Source organism: Rhinopithecus roxellana, chromosome 7 (assembly GCF_007565055.1).
Source record: "Rhinopithecus roxellana isolate Shanxi Qingling chromosome 7, ASM756505v1, whole genome shotgun sequence".
Taxonomy (NCBI): domain Eukaryota; kingdom Metazoa; phylum Chordata; class Mammalia; order Primates; family Cercopithecidae; genus Rhinopithecus; species Rhinopithecus roxellana.
The window spans coordinates 69,187,369-69,204,640 of NC_044555.1; positions in this window are offsets into that span (position 1 = coordinate 69,187,369).

Genomic DNA, 17,272 nt, shown 5'->3' on the forward strand with positions numbered 1-17,272 from the left:
GGTGGGAATAGTGGCTGACAGCCATAATGCCAGCACTTTGGGAAACCAAGTTGGGATTATCTCTTGAGGCTAGGAGTTTGAGACCAGTCTGGGCAATGTAGTAAAATCCTGTCTCTACAAAAAATTTAAAAAGTTAGCCAAGCATGGTGGTGTGCACCTATAGTCCCAACTACTTGGGAGGCTGAGATTGGTGGATCACTAGAACCAAGGAGGTCAAGGATGCAGTGAGCTATGATCACACCACTGCACTCCAGCCTGAGTGAGAGCGAGAGCCTGTCTCTAAAAATAAATAAGTAAAATTAAAAAGTAAATAAAATGCAGCACATCACGTCCAGCATTTTCTTCTACCCCAAACCCCATACAACCCATCTTTAAGCCAAACTGAACCACTCATTCTTTCCCAAAATCACCCTAAAGAACCACATCCCTGGGTCTGGCTCAAGCTGACAATTCCCTTCTAAAGGGGCTTGTACAAATCAAAGTCATCCTTGAGTGACTTTTCTTCTAAGACTCCATTTCTAACCCAAATTTATTCCCTTTATAGTTCCCTCATCTACCTCTGCTAGTGAGCATATAGGAGGCCATCTAGCCTGTCAGCACTCACTGGGGCATCTGTCTCATTTCTTCCACCAAATGGTGAATCATGCTCAATGGGAGGTATTCACCCAATATGGAAAAGTGTAAATGACTGAAACTAAAATATATGGAACAACATTGAATTATCGCATCCTTTTTTGTTCAAACTGTCATGCAAGGCCAACTATACTTGGAATTCTGTCGCTAAGAACTAAAGTTTGAGTTCAATTAAAAAACAACTCATTCATAAACATGTTGTTCTGATATTTCATCAGCTATCTTAACAGCAAATACAATAGAAAAATGGTGCTTCTATTGCATAAAGGAAACATAAATAATGCTTGGTAAAGTAAGCCCTGTTGGTACCTTGGGTTACTGACAAACTCAAAGCAAAAAAGGCAGTCATGGAGGGGGGAAAATTCCAAGAACCTACTTAAATATGTACGTAGAATTTGGGTGGGAAGTTAGAGAATATGAAGTATTCCGAGTTATATTTTTATTTCGTTTCTTTTCAAACCATGTGAAATTCATTAGTTTTTTCTTTTTAACTTTTATTTTAGGTTTGAGGGTACCTGTGAAGGTTTGTTGCAATGGTAAACTTGTGTCATGGGGGCATATTGTGCAGATTATTTCATTACTCACATATTAAACCCAGTACCCAAGAGTTATCTTTTCTGCTCCTCTCCCTCCTTCCCTCCCTCCCTCTCTGATCTCCTTCCTCCCACCCTCTCTCATCTCCTTCCTCCCACCCTCCCCCCTCAAGTAGACCCCAGTGTCTGTTGTTTCCTTCTTTGTGTTCATAATTTCTTATCATTTACCTCCCACTTATAAGTGAGAACATGCAGTATTTGGTTTTCTGTTACTGTGTTAGTTTGCTAAGGATAATGGCCTCCAGTTCCATCCATGTTCCTGCAAAAGACATGATCTCATTCTTTTTTATGGCTGCATAGTAAGCAGAAATTCCCTTTGACCCAGCAATCACATTACTGGGTATATACCCAGAGGAATATAAACCATTCTTCCATAAAGACACATGCACGTGAATGTTCATTGCAGCACTATTTACAATAGCAAAGTCATGGAATCAACCTAAATGCCCATCAATGACAGATTGGATGAAGCAAATGTGGTCCACATACACAATGGAATTCATTCTTTTTATTTTCTGGGGAACAGTCTGCCACACAGAGAGAATTATGTATCTAAACACCAAACGGCAAAACTTGGTGGTTGCTTTATTTGTGAGAAAGCAAACCTGGGAAGTCTTGAAATGGCAAACCTTTCAGAAGAGATGGCAGAGACTCTCCTGCATATTCTACTCTCAACGCTCTATCTTGTTCTTTCCATCTTAGCTCTCCCTCCTGCCAGTCAATCCTGAGGCCTGGACGTACCCACAGAAGTGAGTTCTATTGATTGCGGTAAGCTATTAAAATAAAATATGCTTTCCTTGAATGTGATGCAGGTAAATCCAGTTAGGAAACAACTGTTTATGTATTTATGGGATAGACCAAGAGTCCTGCAAAGTGGCATGGTCAAAGTTAACACGTCATTTCCTTGGGGAAATCTTGCATCAGATTTCACCACACATCTCTTTTATAAACTCTGACAGAATGTGACTTTTATAGTACTGATCATAACTGCATTATCAATTGGTTATTGGCATAATTATTCATTGAAACTTTGCCTTAATTACTGAAATTTTTATTAAACTCTTTTTATCTTGTTTGGCATATAGAATATGCCCCTTATTAAATAAAGGCATGGATGAGATTATCTATATAATAGGTGGTGTACTAAGCAAACCAGCTCTCAAAATACACACACACTTATTAATGGTGTTTGCCAATTCCCATGGTGTAAATTCTCCCACTATGGTTCATTTCAAGCTACAAACGGTTGGACAGATGGCTCACACAATTCCTGGATGTTTCATGGTTAGCTCCTAAAAGTCAGAATGAGCCCATTCCAGAGGACTGCTCATGCATAAAGGTGTGAGGATGCCCTTGCTCAATTTCAACAGCCTTTCTCAAAAACAGAGCACACTTAGTAATCTAGACTTGGGAAGATTCTTCTTAAAGGCGATGAACATTTTCTTTTGGCTACAGGTTGCACGTTTTCTTCAACACAGAAGTCCTTGTTGTTTTATTTTTCAGACAATCTGCTAAAATCAGAACCAGAGTTCTGAGCATTACCTACAAAAAGCTGTCCTAGGGACATTTTTCTTCTCTAAGAATCAGAAACATTGCCAACCACAGCTTTGGAAAGTGGCCAGTAGCATAAAACAAGAAAAAGAAGCCAGAGATATAACTATGGGAAGAGAGGGAAAGCTATATTTTTTCACAGGCAATATGACCAATTAAGTAGCTCAGGCGAAAATGATGTAAATAAACAATACCTTCCCAAGAAAGTTTAGCAAAAGTGTTCAAGGCTTCTACAAAGATGCTGAAAACCTGGAAACATATATGTCCTTGCATGGGAAAACACGATGTTATAAAGAATACATACTAAAAATTTGATTCATCTTTTAGAAGAAATCCAATTAAAATCTCAATGACTTTTGGTGATAAATATTTAGTAAATGAAATTTATTTATAGACAAAATTAGTGTGAACACATATAACAATATGGAAAATATAAGAAAGCATGGGTTTTCACATTAAAATATGTTGTAAGACACCCTACAATAAAGCAGAAAACAGAAACTCACATGGGTATTTAATGTGAGTGACATTTATGGTCACTGAGGAAATAATAAATTACTTAATACATGGTGTGATATGGTTTGGCTGTGTCCCCACCTAAATCTCATCTTGAATTGCAGTTCCCATAATCCCCACATATCATGGGAAGGACCCAGTGGGAGGTAACTGAATCATTGGGGGTGATAGTCTTAGAAGGAGTTTTTCCCCCTTTGCTCAGCTCTCATTCTCTCTCCTCCCGCCCTGTGAAGATGTGCCTTCCACCATGATTGTAAATTTCCTGAGACCTTCCCAGCCATGCAGAACTGTGAGTCAATTAAACCTCTTTTCTTTATCAATTATCCAGTCTTGGGTATTTCTTCATAGCAGCATGAGAACAAATTAATACATGATGTTAGAATAATTGGTTTAATATTCAGGTAAAACAAAGTTAGATCTTGATTTCACACCATATACTCCAGTGAGTTCCAAATGCTTTCAGTTTATATATATGTACATAATATATAATACATTATCTATATCTATATCTATATCTATATCTATATCTATATCTATATCTATATCTTAGAGGCAAGGTCTTGCTTTACCACCCATGCTAGAGTGCAGTGGCACAATCATAACTCAATGCAGCCTCCAGCTTCCGGACTCAAGCAATCCTCTCCCTCCATTTCCCAAGTAGCAGGGACTACAGGCATGTGCCACCACACCCATCTAATTTCTAAAAAAAGTTTTTGTAGAGATGGTTTCACTGTATTGTCCAGGCTGGTCTGAACTCTTGGCCTTAAGCAATCCTCCCACCTTAGCCTCCCAAACTGCTAGGATTACAGGTGTGAGCCACTGCACCTGACCAAATTCTAATATTTAAAGATGAAAAATATTATAAAATTATGTGGGCAATATCTCATGCCAGAAAGAAGAGTGACTTTCTAAACACAAAGAAGAGTGAATACCAAAGGAAAAAACTGAAAAATACAGCTACAAACAGTTTAACACTATTGTACCTTCCAAAAATGCAGTTCCATAAACAAAATAGAAAAATGATAGCTGTGAACAAAGTATTTGTTATATTTAGAACAATATTAATGCCTTCTTATGTATTTGCTGTATTTAAGGCTTGCTATGTAGATTAACTCTTACTGCTCAGCAAACTAAGGCTGAACAGCTCAGTAGATAAAAGATACAAAATTATAGCTAGAAAGGAAGAATAAGTTCTAGTGTTCTACATCCCTGTAGGATGACTATAGTAATACAAATATATTATATAGTTTCCAATAGCTAGAAAGAGTGAACTGAATGTTCCCCACACAAAGAAATGATATGTGTTTGAGATGATGAATATGCTAATTATCCTAATCTGATCAGTATTCATCATATGCATCAAAACATCACTATGTACCCCCTACATTATCCTATGTCAGTTACAAACTTTTAAAAAGAAATGTAAGGACACAACAAGAAATAAAACTCTTCCAAGAGATGGCCAAATTAAGTCGTTTGGCAAAGAAGAAGTGGATCGGGAGGAGGAGGAGTAAAAAGAGGAGGAGGAGGAGTAAAAAGAGGAGGGGGAGAAGGAAAGAAGAAAAAAGGAAGCAGAAGGAGGAAGAGGAAGAGGAGGAGGTCATTGAGACAGGTGACTTTACAAAAGGTGGGGTGTGTCTCAGTGCTGGTATGCATAAAAGAAGTTGAGACAAAGTAGGGATGTTGATGGGTCAACTCAGCATAGTGATTGGAATTTGGAGGTTTACTGCTACCATTTGGGGGAATGAGAGGTTGGAGTAAGATTGCATCTAAAGATTCAATCTAAGATTTCATCTTATAATAAAAGTAAGGAGGTAGAGTGAAGTCCACAGAGACATAAGCTAGAACAGCAGTACTCAATCTTGGCTGAACATTAGAACCACCAGGGAGTTTGCACAAATACCAACACCCAAACAAAAAATAACCAAGATCTCTTTTTAAGTTATTATTTGTGCTACTGCAAGAAGAGGAGGAGGAGGAGGAGAAAGAAGGAGGAGAATGAGGAGAGTGAAGAGGAAAGAGAAGAGGAGAGGGAGGAGACAGGAAAAGTATACCGCTTTGTGCCTATCAAATTACGAGTTGTTAAAAAGATAGTAATTCTTGGGAAGCGTGGAGGTAAAATGTGCACTCTCATAGGCTGTCATGGTGACAATACAAATTGGAAAAATCTCTTTGAAGGGCATTTTGGAAATGTTTTGCAAGAGCCTTAAATATGCTCATACACTTCACTGGGGCCATTCCGTATCTCAGAATTTCAGAGACTATGGGGATTGTTTGCAGAGGTGGGCAAAGTTGTGAAACAGTCTAAGTGTCCCCCAATATAGGATTAAATACTTACTGACATATCTATACATCCATAGGGTGGGGCTGACTAATGTTGAGCTATGCAAATCACATATTGGGGTTTTGGGAGGTGGAGGTGAACTTTAAACCACATGATCTGATTTATAATCCCAACTACAATTACATAGTGTGCATGCACACTAACCAAAATCTGGACTTGTTCAGAATATTTATCTTTGAGGAATGAGATTGCAAATAATTTTTATTTATTCATTATTTTCTATTCTAATATATATTACATTATACAGAATATCATATTCTAATATATTTCTATGTCTTGTTATTTATAACAGTTACACTATGAAATAAAGGCTTTTCACAAAGTCAGAGGTTAGTTCCAACTATGTGTGTGAAAATGCTGGAAACTTGTTTTTCCTCTCCAAACAGGGGCCAATTCTCCTTCTTAAATGCCCTTAAAAGAGGTTTTTTTCAATTTATATTGTCACTATGCCAGCCTATGAGAGTGCACATTTTACCTCCATGCTTCCCAAGAATTGCTATCATTTTAACAACTAATTTGATAGTCACAAAGGGATATACTCTTCCTGTCTCCTCCCTCTCCTCTTCCCTTTCCTTTTCCCTCCCCTTCTCCTCCTCTTTCTCCTCGTCCTCCTTCTCTTCTTCCTCCTTTTCCTCCTTCTCTCCTCCTCCTCCTTTCTCCTTCTCCTTCTCCTCCTACTCTTCCTCTTCCTTTCCTCCTCTTCCTCGTCCTCCTCCTTCCCCTTGTCCTCCAGCCACCTGGCTCCAGGGTGGGTTTTTGTGCCTGCTCTTGTTTCAGCAAGGAGGACATCAAGACGGATTATCTTTCTCTGTTTAAGAATGTATTAAATTCAGTATTTTCTGTAGAAAAATATCAGTGGTGTTTTTTTTCTTCCTATTAGTTTAAATCCTTGCCTAATAAAAGTCGAACTTTTCCAGAATCAACACTAAAAAAATAAAACTGCAGTGGGTTTTAATCCAGTCATCTGAAAATCATTTTTTCTCTTCCTTTAAGTACTTACTTAAAATGAACCTCAATCTCCTACCATCATCCAGAAAGTAAGATAGAAAATGTTTATACACATAAGCTATTTTTATAATGATTCAAAGCCAAATCTTGAGGAAAAACTGTAAACTTCAACCCCTCAGCCAAGCCCAGAAAATGTGTGATTGCATTATGTTGACATATTTCACAAAAGCTTATACAACATAAAATAATGAAAAAAGACTGTGTGAGCCTCCTGTTATACATGGAAACTCTTAGATTTTTTGTTTGCTTGTTTTTTTCTTATTGTCTTAAAATTCATGTTGCTGGACATTAATGAAAAATAGCTTTGCTTTTTTTCTTCCAAAAGCCACATGTCCATATTTCTTTCTCATAACAGAAAGTTGAAGCTAGATTCCACTAACAATGCTTCACTATTCCCCAACCTCTTTATGGCTTTTTTAAAACATAAAATATACTTGTTTAGAAATCTCTTACATGATAAAGAGGGCTAAGAGTCTTAAGATTGTGAATGGGGACTTGTAGAAAATTGTAATGTATGCTGTGATTAATAATTCAACTAAATTGTATCAGGGACACTTGCCTGGGCTGCAGACAACATTTCTCTATCACTTACTTGTGGGGAGAACTTAAGTTGGTACATAATCCCATGAACCTTAGTCCTCTAATCTGGAATAAAGAAATAATGTTCAGCCTACAGTATTGTTATACCCTTTAAATGGCAGTATAAGGGAATGCTTTTAAAAAATTACAATTCATTGTGTAAATTGGAGTTATGCTATTAATACCATTGCATCAAAGAAATAATAATCATCATCATAACAATAATAGATGGTATTTATGTATCATTTCTAGGGGAGGTTTTCACAAATATTATTTCATTCAAACATGACAACATTTTGTGGCTCTGTGGAAATATACTATGGGTAAAATAAACCTCAGTCTAACAAAGGCATACCTTAGTAAGTATTGCTTTCTGATGTCAAGAGCAAGAGTGTTTCTCAAGAGGTATGGCAGCAGTGAGGGTAAGAAGATAAGGTATAGTACGATAATAGAGAGACTTTGTGGACACCCATTAAAGGTGCTCTGAATTCATTCAAGAACTCAAGTTCTTCCCACCTTGCCTTCCCCATCCCCTAGTGCCTTATAATCCCTTTATTGAGTGGGGAATGAGAACAGAGACGTAGAAAAGCGTCCTTGCTTCTTTACTCCTGAGCCAAGAAAGGACACACACCATTGACGGCAATTCGTCACATCACCCCATTGGCGGGAATCCATCACATGACTCCACCTCAGAGCAAGGGAGCATGGGAAATGTAGTCTTTGCCTCGGGATCTACATTCAATATGGCAGGAAGTGCATGGCGCCACCTTTGCCTCAGGGCAGTTGCATCACCATCAATGTTGCAGGTCAAGGAACTGGGCAACTCAATAACTGGGAGTCAGATGTAGGTCCAGGCTAACATTGTGGCAGAACTGCTTCTTTAACACATGTTTTCTTTTGCACTCAAAAAGGAGGAATGTGTCAAACAAAAAATAACCAAGATTTCTTTTTAATGTATTATCTGTGCTTGAAAATGTCCCCCAAATTATGTTTTCCCTCCTACATATGACTGTTTGGATTATCCATCTCTCCACTTGGAATCCCATCTCTTCATTTCTCCATCTGTTATTCCATAACTTCCAAAGAGAAATAGAAAAAAACTTTTAAAATAAGAATGAACAATTTAGGCTACATTAAGATGTGTCCGAGAGCTTGGGTAATATTCACGAGTGTGGTATTCTCTTCCACACATAGGAATCTTTTTATAAACAGATGAGAGACATGCTCAAATGAAATTCTTTAACTGGGTTTAATGAATCCTAAAGGTGCAAGGTATGCTATTTTTATGGTGTAGACTAAAACAGTCAGCAGTAATTACAGTGTGAGATTTGAGTAAGTGTTTGTGTAATAAAGGATTTAGCAGGTTATTTTAAAATGGATTTAATAAAAGTCTCAAAAATGAGTCCCTCAATCTTGACTCTATTGATACACACACATACTCATACACATACATATAATTTTTTGCTTATATTTTATATTTATGTGTTTTATATTATATACTATATATTCTATCTATCTACTTATCCTAGACTAATAATTATTTTTAAAATGGCTCAAATAGCATATATTCTGAGGGTAGTTTCTCTTTAGAAGGAAAAATACTATTTAAGTCAGTGCACTAAAGTGCCAAATAATTTTATTTGGAAAGAAAATTGTTCTTTTGGGAGAGTAAACTAAAATGTCAATGAGCCTTTTCGACTTTACAAAGGGTGGAGTGTGTCCCAGTGCTGGTGTGCACGGAACAGGTTCAGGCAAAGTAAGGATGTTGATGGCTCAGCTCAGCAGAGTGATTGGAATTTGAAGGTTTATTGCTACCAGTTGGGGGAACAAAAGGTTGGAGCTTCAAGCAAGATTGGATGTAAAGTTCTTAGAATGAAAGTAAGGAGGTAGAGTGAAGTCTACAGAGATGCAAGCTAGAACAGAAGTTCTCAGTCTTGGCTGATCATTAGAATCACCAGGGAGCTTGCACAAATACCAACACCCAAAACATTCCCCAGACTAATCAAATCTGAATTGCTAACAGTGGGGTAAGGGAAAGAGACAGGTGTTATCAGACATCAGATTTATTAAACTCTTACAATGATTTCAAAGTGCATCCAAAATTAAGAACCACTGATGAGGAGATTTATCAGGGTTTGACATTTCCATTGCCTTAAGGAGTGGTGATATTTGAAGTTTTATTGTCCCCATATGCCCCATCCTATATGATATTGCCTTTCATTATCTTCTAACCCATGTTCATGTGACAAGGTTGTACAGAGGTTAAGATAATGGAATGTAGCGCAGAAACTTCCTAGGTTCTGAAGTTCTCATAGAACAGAAGAGGAATATGAATATAAAGCACAGTCTTTCTAGATTTAAAGTTCTCATTAAGAAGGTAGGAAGGTGGAATAGTAATTGTACCATTTTCGAACTGAATGACCAAAGGCAAGCTGTTCAAACTCACTGTGCCTCAACTTCTTACTATGTAAAATGGGAACAGTGGTATTGGCACCAACTTTGCAGGGTGGTTGTGATAATCAAATGAGTAATATATGGAAACTGGCCAAGACTGTCAAGACTCTACATAGATACCAATTATTATCATCAGTATTGAATTTGGAAGATGAAGGAGAGAAGTTGAATATGAGATTGGGACAAATTTACCCAGTCATTGAGACAGAAGCCTTCCGTGGTCATACGTTGGCAGGTAGAGTTGATGGAGAATTTTACCAGAAGCTGGAGACTGAGGCAAGAGGAGGCACATTGCAACCCAGTGGCTATGAGAACAATTATTCGCCTTTCTCCCACCGAAGCACCTCAGAATAGGAAGCAGCTATGGGCTTTCTGTAGTCTTTGGGAGAGTACCTAAATCATTCTACCGGCATGTTTAAGTGAAGGGCAGAGGGAGAACCTGAGTCATTTGGGTGACATATATAACGAGCAAAGGCAGTTTTTGGGAATTCTAGAGGCAGTAAAAGTCAGGAATGTAGGGGAAAGTGGTATAACAGGGAATATTCGTTTTTAAATCACCATCATAGAAAAGTCAAAAGCCATAAATATGTGAAGGGATAAAGACAGGAGATAGAAAATGATGCACCTGAGTGTTATACACATAGCTGCTCACCGAGCCTGGAAGACCCTCCCCATACCCAGCTTCTGAAAAAAGTATAATAATAAAATAAACTTCCAAAAAAAAAGAAGATAAACCAGTACCATTTTTTTACATTTATCAACAAATGATAATTCTCATCTAATTGTTTTCATAATCTTTGTCGTTTGTACATACATCATTAGATGCTTATCTTATCATGTTACAATTAATGTCTGAATCTACAACTTGTATTATAAGTTCACTGGAATACAGGAATCCCATGCAATTCACTTTTCATTCCACTGTCTGACTCAGTGCTTATCCCATGCTACATCTCAGTAAATGTTGACCAAATTCTGAGAGAACGGTGAGAGCAAGAAAGACAAAGAAATCTTTTACAAGGTCTATGATTTTCATTTCTAGTTTACCAAGTATGTTTCAAAGAGGCAAAGGTTTATTTCCAAAGGGAAGCTTTTGCACAATTTTACCTCCGCTGATGTCCAGTCTAAGCGTGCATGGTGTGAAAGTGTGATGGTGAAAGGGAGAGAGGAGTAAGAGGAGTGACCTTGCAGTTGATAAACAGGATGATGATGATGATATCAATGATGATGGTGATGATGGTGATGGTTGTGATGATGATGATGATGATGATGATGATGATGATAGTGATGGTGAGAAAAGTCTTTGATAGAGGGTCACATGTGTTTGGGTGACAATAAGAATCCTTCTTGTGTTAAAAGATGGAGTAAAAAATGAAATGGAAGACTTGAAAGGTAGCTGAAGCCTTTGTTTACTAATCCAAAATGGTGGAGTTTATTATGTAAATTTGAAGATACAATCTGAGGCTTTTTGACTGAAGTAGCATGACTGGAACTGTAGAGCATAAGACTAGCTTAGCAGTATTGTGTGTTGAATGCATTAAGTTGAAGACTTTAGTAGGCAACATCAGCAATAATTCAAGTGAGATCTCAAATTTGGTATCAGCTCCAGAGCAGTGATAGACCAGGAATAGGGAGAAATAGAAGAATAAGATCAATGTTACAAAGGTGTCTCAATATAGCTTGGTGAGTGATTGAAAGGAAAGCAAGGAAGAGTAAGTATCATAAAACATTCTAGCTTTATGAACTGAAAGAGGTGGTGGCATTAACAGAAATAGCAAAAGAGGAAAAGCTAAATTTGGAAGAAAGATGGTGTATACGTCAGCTTCTGCTGCAGTAACAAATACTCCAATTCAAAAATAAATGTGCTTGTGTGATAGGAAGGTTGCAGGTCAGCTACAGCTCAGTTGGGCTCTGCTGGGTTCAGCCGGGCTGGGTTCCTATTTTGGAGCCAAAAGAAACATTTCCTTCTGCCCTCATGGTGGAGGGCTGGAGGTACAGGGTTAAGGAATGTCTTGAGCCCTCTGCTTGGATAAAATTTACATCATATCCACTTACATTTCACTGGTCTAAACATGTCATATGATCATGAGAGAATCTGTATAATTTCCTTCTTATCTAAGGAAGCAGCTCATTGGGAATATGATCTAATTTGTCCCAGATGGTGAATGCAGTTTGGAACACAGTGGAATATTCTAATGAGTACAGAGTGAGAGAGAGAGAGTGGCAGAAAGTTGCAGAAAAACAAGAGGAAACGGAACTCAGGAAAAAGAAACATAAGTAAAATCCCTTAATATATAAAATTTATGGTTGAAGTTAGTGGGATTCATGAGTGAGGAGAGAAAAGAATGGATTGAAAATAGAAAAGAATAAAATTGGGTAAATAAAAGTTGAGGAAGAAAAAAGACAGTGCAGTATAAAGAAAATGAACAGTGATAGTTATGGTGGGACCCTACCCTAGAACAGATATAAAGAGTAAAGGAATATGTAGAATTTCCAGATTGTTCTCAAAGGTCCCTTGGTCATAAAAAGCTTAGACAATATCATGGATGCTTGCATCATGGTTCTACTCACTTGCCCACACATGCACAGAACTGGGCTACTGTGAAAAGCTCGTATGAAGATCACCCTTGCTTTTCTTACATGCTGTAGTTCATTTGAGTGGGTTTCAGGTGGGAAGGGAGACATAATAAGGGCAGGAATCATTTCCTATCCTTATGGCATTCTACAAGCATCACAAAAACCTAAAAAAAAATTGTATCCCTGAAGATACCCAGCAGATAAAGCATAACATTGGGTTAAATGGCAGTGGATGCTTTCCTGGAATCAAAGAAAAGATGACAGTGGGAAAGGAGCATCCTTATTTATGAGAATCCATGATGAGGCAGACATGAGATAAAGGTTTTATACCCCAATCTAAGGATTTTCAGTTTTGCCAGCCTTCCAGGGACTATCCTTAATTAAATGATGGCATACATTGAGTCAAGTTGAGTGTCAAGCAGATTTGTGGTCTTTCCCAGTACTTCAAATAGTCCACAGGCTCTATTTACTTTCTTCATCTGGATTTTGATAATCTCTCAGATCTTTATGTTTATTCAGGTTGTTGCTTTTCCCTCTCAAAGTCTTCATCAACAGAAAAGAAAGCAGCCATCTTTCTTCATGCCCCAACACACCACCAACCCAAGGTTGCTTTGTGTCACAGAACTTTACAAAAGTTTTGCAAATATTGGAGAATGAAAATTGTGCATAAGTGGGAACAAACTAAGAAGTAATTATAAATATAACAGTCCATGTGATCCTTATTACTGCCATAAAGCTCAGAATTCAAGGCTTTCCCCAGAGGAAGACAAAATGAAGTCAACTTCAGAATCATCTCCCAGCCAAAGAGAAAATTCAAATACCTTTATCATAGCCACTCAAGACATTTTTTAGTATCTACCATGTTCCAGGCACTGGCCAGGTCAATGTGCACACAGCACTGAAGAAACTAGACACATCTTCAACCAGACATTGTGAGTAGTGGTTCTCTTCTATACCAGTTTTCCTGTCACCCGTTTCCCTGGTCTACTTCCTATATAGCTTCAGCTCTGCATGGCAAGGAGGACGTCCCCAACAGAGCTTCTATCAGCTGGCTTGTTACTGAAGTCAGCAGTGGGACCGGTTAGCAGGAGTTTGGAGGAGAAGTGGGAGGAATGGAAGGTGGGTGCATCTCCTCTGTTTCAGCCTTGGGCAGCAACGTTGCAGCCGCAAGTGATACGTCGTCACTCTGCAACTCACTCTCTGGGATGCCTACTGCTCTAGTTGGGCTCCTCAGCCCTTCCTTTCTCTCTGCAGACAACACCATATAGTAATTTCCCTTGACTGAAAACACTGACTGGCCCCTGAAGTTTTTTCTACTTACATAGTCAGAAAGCATCATAGAGTGTTTTCTAAAACAAAAAAGGTGCGTGTTTCTTTCAGATAATTTATACTACCTTACCAGGGAGTGGACATAGCTTCAGTGTTTTTCTTCTTTTTTTAATGGAACTTTCAAGTTTTGTCCCACCAGCTATATGCAGTGGTTTTCCCAATGACCCAGTAAAGTGAGTGGTGTCATCCCCATTTGACACACACAAAGAAACAGAAGTTTAAGTAGATGACATCTACATTCCCACAGCTATTCAAGAACAGGACCTAAATTCAAGCTTGTGAAGTCTTATTTGGTCAGCCATGTTTTCCCAAAGCTCCCCATTCACCCAAAACCTTGTTTGATTGGCCATGTTTTCCCAAGGCTCTTCACTCACTCAAAGCTTTGTTTCATGGACCATGTTTTTCCAAGGCTCCTAATCGACTCAAAGCCTTGTTTGATCGGCCATGTTTTCCCAAGGCTTTTCATCCTCTCAAAGCCTTGTTTGATTAACCATGTTTTCCCAAGGCTCCCATTCACCCAAAGCCTTGTTTGATCAGCCATGTTTTCCCAAGGCTTTCCATCCACCCAAAACCTTGTGGATCAGCCATGCTTTTCCAAGACTCCTCATCCACTCAAAGCCTTGCTTAATTGGCCATGTTTCCCCAAGTGTCCCATCCACTCAAAACCTTGTTTAATCGGCCATGTTTTCCCAAAGCTCCATGGTTAGGCACAACACAGCACAGCACACACGTTGGTTCTAGTTTTGGTTTCTAGTTCTGGTTCTGCTACATGGCTTAGGATGCATAAGCTGCAGCTGAAGTTGGATGGTGTGGGATTGGACCTACACCAATGCTCCAATCTTACACCATTATAGTGGTCATATCTAAGCACCCTTCTTCAGAATTCAACTCTCCCAAGAGTGGTTGTGATTCTTAACTTGAACACACTTTGGAAACCATTGCTCTTCAAAATACTGGAGAAATGACAGCAATAAATGTGAAAATAACCAACATATACTGAGTACTTGTGATTGGACAGGCTTTGTTCTAAGAACCTCATCTTCTATTTTCACAATGGCCTTATGAGGTGAGTGTCCTATAAGCTTCCTGTTTCCCACAAATCTGAAAACAGAAGCCTGCAGAATTTCAACACCACACCAAGGTTCTAATGTCTTCATGGGGGGAGGTATCACACAATATGGTACAAATTAGCACAATAGGTTGCCCCATAGTGGGTTAAATAATGAGAAATATGTGATGGATCACAGTATAGTTTTGCCAAACCACTTCAGGAACAAATAAATTCCAGCGCTAAAGATGCCACTTCCTCATCACATTCTTGCTGCACTTTGTACTCACCCAGGCTTCTCTCTCAGAGATTCTGATTTGTAGGTCAGAGACTGGTGTAACAGGTGGAATGGTGGCTCCCAAAGATGTGTCTATCTATGTCATAACCTCTGGAACTTATAAAAGTGAACTTAGTTACATAAGATATAATTGTCTTAAGTATCTCAAAATGAGATCATCCTGGATTAGATGAGCCCTAAATCTATGGACAAATGTCCTCATAGTAGACAGAGGACTGGGAGGCTGAGGCAGGAGAATCGCCTGAACCTGGGAGGTGGAGGTTGCAGTGAGCAGAAATCACGCCATTGCACGCAGCCTGGGCAACAAGAGGGGAACTCCGTCTAAAAAAAAAAAAAAAGGAGAGAGAGAGACAGAAGAGGAGACACAGAGGAGAAGGCCACATGGAGATGGAGGCAGAGACTGGAGTGATGTGGCTACAAGCCCAAGGATGCTTGGAGCCCACGGGAGCTGGGAGAGGCAGGAAGGATCCTCCCCTAGAGCCTCCAGAAGGAACGGGATACAATTGTAATGGATTGAATCATAGTCTCCCAAAAAGATATGTCCACATCCTAACCCCAGAACCTGTAAATGGAACCTTATTTGGAAATAAGGGCTTTGCAGGTATACTTAAATCAAGGATCTCAAGATGAGATCATCCTGGACTAGTGTGGCCCTAGAGCAAATGACAGGTGTCCTTCTAAGATACAGAAGAGGAGACACAGATGGAGAGGAGTAGGCCACATGGAGACCAAGGCAGACACCGAATTGATGCCGCCTCAAGCCCAGGGATTCCTGGAGCATCCAGGAGCTGGGAGAGGCAGGAAGGATCCTCCCCTAGAACCTCCAGAAGGAGCGCAGCTCTGACCACACTTTGACCTCAGACTGCTGGTCTCCAGAACTGTGAGATAATCAATTCCTGTTGTTTTAAGCCACTAGTTCTGTGGTCATTTGCAATCGCAGTCCCAGGAAATGAAGACACTCGGACAGGAGGAGGTTTAAATCAATCCAGGAGATGATAACATAAAGCCAACAAGAACCAAAGGTTAAAAAATACTGCTAAAAAGGAAGCTGAATACTGCTAAAATACTGCTAAAAAACAGCCTCTCTGGATGAAGGTAAACCAACGTTTGTTTGTTTGTTTTTTTCCAAAACAGAGTCAGTTCATGCTGGCCATCCAGGAACTCACTAACACTACCCCTCTTAGTTTCATCATTAATCTGTTGTTGAACTTCCACCTCCAAAAGACTTGGGTCCTTTTTTTATTTTTGGAGACCGTCTTGCTCTGTCATCCAGGCTGGCGTGCAGTGGTGCGATCTCGGCTCACTGCAGCCTCAACCTCTCGGGCTCAAGTGATCCTCCTACCTCAGTCTCCAGAGTAGTTGGGACTACAGGCGTGCACCACCACACCCAGCTAATTTTTGTATTTTCTGTAGAGATGGGATCTTGCTATGTTGCCCAGGCTGGTCTTGAACTTCTGGGCTCAAGCGATCTGCAGGCCTTGCTCTCCCAAAGTTCTGGGATTACAGGTGAGACTTGGGTCTTTAATGACAAAAGTGCAGAAAAGGATCTTGTGGGGTTCAGTGTCTTGCAGACTGAATTCAACAGCAGGGTTGGGGTCTTCCTCATCTTGTCCCACATGCAGCCAAGCTTCATTGAAACAAGAGCTGCCTTTGCAATTACAAACCAGACTTCAAGGACTAGAGCCTGGTTGAAGTTTTGTTTTTTGTGAGGGCCTGAGAGTAATTAAATAGTGACAATGGACTGTTAGCTAGGCATTTTGCTTGTGTCCACAGATTTACAAGCACATATACCAGATGGCAGAACTTAGCCATTTAGGGAGAAAAAACAACTATCTTCCAGTTAGTGTATTATTTACAAATAATGATACAACCATATGTGATTCCGATTAATGATCTGCTCAAATCACACACCTTTGTGTTCGGGACACACTGGTTTAAATGGCTCTTATTTTACCTAAGTCATGAGGTGCTAAGTATCTCTCATCATGACCATCCCTACAAGAAAATTTAAAATATTTGCATTTATTTCTTAGGACGTCTGTAACCAATCACCTCAAAATAGGGGCTTAAAACAACAGTAATGAACTCTCTCCCAGCTCTGGAGATGAGAAGTCTGAGATCAAGGTATCTCAGAGCCATGCTCCCTCTGGAGGCTCTAGGGGAGGATCCTTCCTGCCTCTCCCAGCTCCTGGTGGCTCCAGGCGTCCCTGGGCATCACTCCAGTCTGTGCCTCCATCTCCACGTGGCCTTCTCCTGTGTCTGTGCCTCCTCTTTTGTCTCTTAAACAGACACCTGTAATTGGATTTAGGGCCCATCTAATCCAGGATGATCGCATCTCAAGA